The sequence below is a fragment of the Chrysemys picta genome, unplaced genomic scaffold (genome assembly GCF_011386835.1).
Source record: "Chrysemys picta bellii isolate R12L10 unplaced genomic scaffold, ASM1138683v2 scaf3335, whole genome shotgun sequence".
Lineage (NCBI taxonomy): Eukaryota > Metazoa > Chordata > Testudines > Emydidae > Chrysemys > Chrysemys picta.
This window is the reverse complement of record NW_027056037.1, coordinates 1-6,000: the sequence shown is the minus strand read 5'-3', so window position 1 is coordinate 6,000 and position 6,000 is coordinate 1. Positions and strand designations below refer to the sequence as shown.

General features: G+C 44.5%; 1 long non-coding RNA gene across 1 annotated transcript; it reads left to right on the top strand.

Moving 5' to 3' along the window:
* The first annotated feature begins 372 nt into the window (after positions 1 to 372).
* LOC135980438 (uncharacterized) lies at positions 373 to 4,987 on the top strand. The gene is made up of 2 exons (XR_010597509.1): positions 373 to 437; positions 2,420 to 4,987. It is a non-coding gene; the product is annotated as an uncharacterized LOC135980438 (long non-coding RNA).
* The last annotated feature ends 1,013 nt before the right edge of the window (positions 4,988 to 6,000 follow it).

The window sequence follows — 6,000 nt, the reverse complement described above, 5'->3', positions numbered from 1 at the left end:
GGAGTGTAAATTCAAACTGAACCCCTATAAGATGGTGCACGTCAGGGTTCGGCAACCTCTGGCACACGGCTCGCCGGGGTAAGCACCTTGGGGCCGGGCCAGTTTGTTTACCTGCTGCGTCGGCAGGTTTGGCCGATGGCGGCTCCCCCTGGCCGCGGTTCGCCGCTCCAGGCCAATGGGGGCAGCGGGAAGCCGGGGCCAGCACATACCTTGGCCCGTGCCACTTCCCACAGCCCCCATTGTCCTGGGACGGCGAACCACGGCCAGTGGGAGCCGCGATCCGCCGAACCTGCCGACGCAGCAGGTAAACAAACTGGCCCGGCCGCCAGGGTGCTTACCCTGGCGAGCCGCGTGCCAGAGATTGCCGACCCCTGGTGTACATGATCAAATCGGAGGATTACATGTACAGGAGGACTGCTCTGCTGCGTGCTCAGCAGGTAGGAGTTGAGTGAAAGGAATGGGATGAGCAGCTGGTGTTTCCCTGAACCTCTTGCTCCCAAAGGGCATCTGGGGAGAGTCAGATAAAGTGTCCGGGGTGGGGGGGTGGGGTTGTTCTCCTGTAACATTTAGTAGTCTTCATATTGCTTTGAGGACTGGACACGACATGGTTTAGTCCACTGGACGCTGTAAACTTCCTCTGAATGTTCCTGAGATGTAACCCTTCCTTTCCTCCCCCTCCATTTCCCAAACTCTCCTGTTAGAGTAGACAGCTCTTAGCATCCTTTTACTCGTAGGTTTCTTGCCTAGGGGCACCTCACATTGGTTGCTAATCCCCCTTGTTAGGGTGGGCATAAAAAAGGGGATAGCAAAGAACTGAAATGCTGAAAAACTGACCCGTGTTCTGACATAGCCCTCCAAGCTCATCTCATCAAGGAGCTGTGCCTCGACCCTGCAGTCACTGAGAATGGGAGTCTAGGGTTGCTCCCGGGCAGCGGAGCACTGCAAACGAATAGACCAGCTGCTTGAAAGTGCTGGGTGTGGGACTAGGATAGCCGCAGTGATGTCATAATTACAGAAAGGTCCAAGGTGGATAAAAATTGGAAGACTTTTTTAAAAATTAAATAAAATTCCTTTTTAAAATTTTTTGTTACTTATAAGTTTTTCTTTTTTAAAAATGAGCCAGTTTAAAATGAAATCAGAATTTAATACAAAATATGTTGAGGCCTAAACTTAGAAGATTATAATAAGAGAAATAAATATGCTGAATCCATGACCCTCTCTTAAAAAACAAAAAACAAAACCACCATTTTCTAACATACTAAAAGTGTTTGGTTAATAAGAATCTGAAAATATAGTTATGGTGTACACTTCTAGGTAGCAAACAGATGTACCAAATCTACTGTAAAGTGTCTATTTAGTTGTAAGTCAAGGTGTTTTAATGGGTATATCAACTAATGAGTGCATCTTTCTTTAGAAAACAGCTGAAATACAAATGCTGATTTAAATCAGTCCACCCTGGAAATGTCACAATGCATATTTTCCCAGGACTCAGAAGTTCAGGTTCTAACAGAATAGCACAGCTATGGGAATATGTGTAATAATTACTGGGACTGACTACTGTAATTAAGTCAGTGTTAAACTTAACTAACTCTTACTCATAACTCAGATTCCTTTTTGGTTTGAAATTTCTTAGGCTCTGTTTCGGTCCAAAAATAACTTTATTTTAGTGGGGGTGCCGTGTGCATGCGCGCATGTGCTGTGAGAGGTTGGGAACAAATATATCCGTCTCAGCACTCCCCTCTTCTATTCCAGCTGGAATTCTTGCACGCACGTGAGACTGTTTCCGTATTGTTTTGTATAAACCCCTGCATTGAAGGCTGAACACAGTCTTGCATCACCTGACACTGCCATTAATCAGGGAAAAGATATGAGAAGCTTAGCATTATTGCAGCGTTAGGGTTCTAATCAAGCAGTCAAGTCAGGAACTTCTGGAAATTACTTCTGTTGGGTGTTTAATTCTGCTCTGGTGCACATGTATGTTTTGTGTGTCCCTGTTTTGATTATTAGCAGAGTGTTGAATCCATTTCATACAATATACAGGATATACACTGTGGCAGAGTTAACATTCTGGTTCAGAGTTCAACAAACCTTTGATGATTTTTGACTTTGATGACTTCTGAGCACTTGATTTCACGGACTTAATTTTCATGAACACGAGGCTTTTGGGGATTTCCAGTTGGGAATAAGGATGGCTGTGTCTGCTTGTTCATACACTGCCTCCAATTTACTGATGCTTTCCCTTGATCAGTCGGCAAGGGTCAGTGTTTGTATTCCCAGTTCCCCAGCAGTGCTAAACATCTCAAATCTGTTGGCCTAGGGAAGTGGATTTGTTTTCGCTTTTTAAGTGTTTCGTGATCTTTTGTCTCTCCCGTTTCTGTAGTCCCATGTTCGTGATCTTTTGTCTCTCCCGTTTCTGTAGTCCCATGAAAGAGTGAGCAAGCGGCTGCACCAGCGATTCCAAGCCTGGGTGGACAAATGGACCAAGGAGCATGTGACCCGTGAAATGGCAGCTGAGACAAACAAGTGGCTAATGGGAGAAGGGTTGGAGGGTTTGGTGCCCTGTACCACTACCTGTGATACAGAGACCCTGCACTTTGTGAGCATTAACAAGTACCGTGTCAAATACGGCACAATATTCAAGACACCGTAAAGTCCCTGAGTGAGGGAAGATCACGTGGTGTGTGTATGTGTGTGCGTATCCAGGAAACGAGGAAGATGCCTTTCTCCCCTCACTGTGTATCTCCGTAACATGGCCAGTTGACTAGTGCACAGCTGGTACATCCTGTCACCAGCGGGATTCGGTTTAGGAAAACGGATCTCTACAACCCTAAGCTGGAACTCTTGCCAACAGGCCTCTGACTTCAGCGTGCACTGTGGAGGGAAGGATCCTTTTCAGAACTGAGTGATCCTAGAGAAATGCAGCTAGCTCATATGCACCAGCACTTCTGAGACTAACTCCTCAATGGCCTGAACTTCAAGGGAAGAGAACTGGATGTTGCATACATCCTGACCGGAGTGGTGCATTTAAAGTTACATGCTCAGATATGTCGTGAAACCAGAGGTGCCTATCACAACTGGACTCTCAGCAGAAACAACACAATTTTAACATGTTCCCCTTCCTTTTTTGTAAATAAATGTACATATTGTCAATTTGTTTCCTTTTTTTATTAAAGGAAATATGCTTGATATGCTAGTATAACTGTACCAGCTTCTTGTGTACCATAGTACCAGGTGGCTTGAGAGTTAGTACCAACAAACAGACCTATGGAGACATTTATTACACTTTTTACCAAAGGGAGCTATCGTTGTAGTACTTTTGTGTGGAAATTGTTCTCTCCTTTCTTTTGTAAAGAAAAATACATCTTGGTTCTTATTGAGGAAGACACTCGCTCACCCACGGCCCTGTTCCTGTTCTGAAAGGCACCATGCAGTTTGCAGTGCGGAGAGGGGACATTTGACCATTTTATTATTGGCTTCATAATCTGAAGTGTTGCTGAGCTACCTAGCTGGGGTTGATTGTGCTTATATATTTTCCCTCTCAGTATTGGAGAAAACATCCTAAGTACCAAACCAGTATTTCATTAGAGCTGCTTTGTGTCTATGTCTGTGTGTGTGTGTGTGAGAGAGAGAACGGCAAGGCGGGTAGGCAGTGTGATGCATTTCACTAGTGAAATCCACAAATGGGATATATATATTTTTTAAGCATAGATGTTTAGTGCTGGCAGATATTTAAGCATTGGAAGATTTTGGTTTTCAGACAAGTTGGCATGGACTTCGTAAGCCACGACAGACCCAACTGCACTGTCTCTCCTCAAAGGAGGCATCCTTTCCTTGCACAAAACAATGCTGCCAGTTGTGCCCGAACAGCTTCCGTGTCCCAGCTGGAGAGCTGTGAATGCAACTTTGCTGTTTTTCAAAGTCCACTTCTGAAATCTGTCCCAGGGATTTCAAGGCAGCTGGTTGTCCCCTCAGAACTAAGTTCTCTTCCCTTCCCCGGCAGAGAGATGGAGAAATTGGGGAGAGAGGGTCGGGGGAAGGCAATGGCTCCAGCCTTTGTGCAGCTGGGAGAGCAGAGTGGTGAAAATGCATGGCCTATAAGGGTCACTAGTCATTGGCAGCCAATGTACAGAGAGTAATTCCAGCCATTGTGATGAATGGGAGCCTCCTATGGAAAGAGGAAAAGAGAGTAAAGAGCCCACGGGGGAGTTTTCAGAGTTGGCCAGCAATAAGTTACCTGTCCCGTTTCTCCTCCTTTTGCTGTGTTCAGACAGAAAGGGGGTTTTCTTGTGTCCTCTTCCATTTCAAAGGTTTTACACACGCTCCCCTGTGCCTCACCCCACCCTCAGGTGTTTCTTTTTAATATATGTTAAAGCTGATCTGGAAGTGGAAGTCAGGATGATTTAGACTTTACCAGCTTGGAAGTAACAGCTGCTGCTGCTTTGTGGGTGTTTTGTCCAAGAGTGTGTGCCTGCATGTTATTTGAGAGGAATGGGATTAACATGGCGGGATTCCTGCTGTTCAAGGTACCCAGGAAAAAAACCCAATAAAACACAAGGCAATCTCCTCCTGCAGCAGGGTTTTCACCTACAGGTTGTGGAAGCAGAGAAAGAACTGACAGAAAGGAACTGCAATGCATGACAGCTCGTTAGCAAGAGTCAGGCTAACTGTAACCCTAATAACGCGAGATTTGTAGAAGCGAGGATTGTGTGAGGCGGGTGGGAAAGAACTGTGTGTGAAGTCGTTGTGACCTTGTATAGATAAGGTATAGAAAATATTGTATGTTGGCTAGAGTCAAAACAAGTGAGGAAATAAGATATCAAGATGGCCTATGTATAAACAAAATGCAGCTGTCCCTCATTAGTTCTGTAATGAAAGGTATAAATGCTTGCTGTAATTCGTTACCTGAGAGAGACCTGCTTAGCTCTCTCCCTCTGCACAATTGTGAGAGTTAATAAAGCATCTGACTTGCTGTACCTAAACAAAAGAATGAGAACTCTGTTTTTCTCCGACAAGCTTTCATCCCTCCCGATGTCTGACTTCTGAGCTCCATGCTCTGATCCCTGCCTGTACAGTAGCAAGATTTCTTTTTACTTTAAATTGCTTTTTGTATTCTGTAATGTGATCCTTGGCCACCTATCCATGTGATGATTTCTATACAAATGTAAACTTGACTGTAGTGCAGTATTTCCATTAAAATATCAGGGCTAATCATTGTGTTCAGATTTTTCTTCCTTCTTGATCATACACAATGAGATTTTGACACACACTCTCCTGGGGAAAGGGAGGAAGATGCATCTGATGGAATCACTCCTTTAATAAAAACAGAAGTAGAGGTGGTGGGAGAAGATAGTAGTAGACCTGAAAGTTTGATCTCTGTTTAGGACCCTCACAAATGACCAATGTTTGACTTACCCTAGCAGATAAATGTAAGGGTATCGCCTCTGGATTCCAGATACTAATTTATAAGCAATTCCCAGTTCCTGTTCAGAGGTTATAAACTCTTTTTATTTTGTAGCAGTTGCAACATTCTGTGGTGGTCGAGAGCTAATAATTAGCCACCTCTTCCACTGGAGTTGGGAGGTTGCACCCATCCCCCCCAAATCCCTTGAGTCATTCTGGGAAACGCGGTAATACAATTTACCAGCCAGTGGAAATGTCAAAAAAAAAATCTATCCCTCCGTCTTGTTAGCAGCAGGGCTGTTAAATAACAAATCAATCCTTTTTGGTTCCTTAACAAATTAACAGTTCTCTTTAGCCCGATTCTTTTTTGATTTAGCGCTCCCTTTGCCTACATCCAGTGCTTGGAGATTGAGGTCTATCACAAACACAGTCATGGTGTTTAGGGCCACTAAACTCCAGCCCCCTTGACGTGAACTTTGCATTTTTTTAGCCTAAATGGTAACATTGCACTTTATATGGCTCAGTATTTTGTGGAAGAGGTTAATAGTTTTTCCTCCCTGCTTTCTGTCTCTTCCCGTTGGGTGAGGAAGCCCCCTGAGG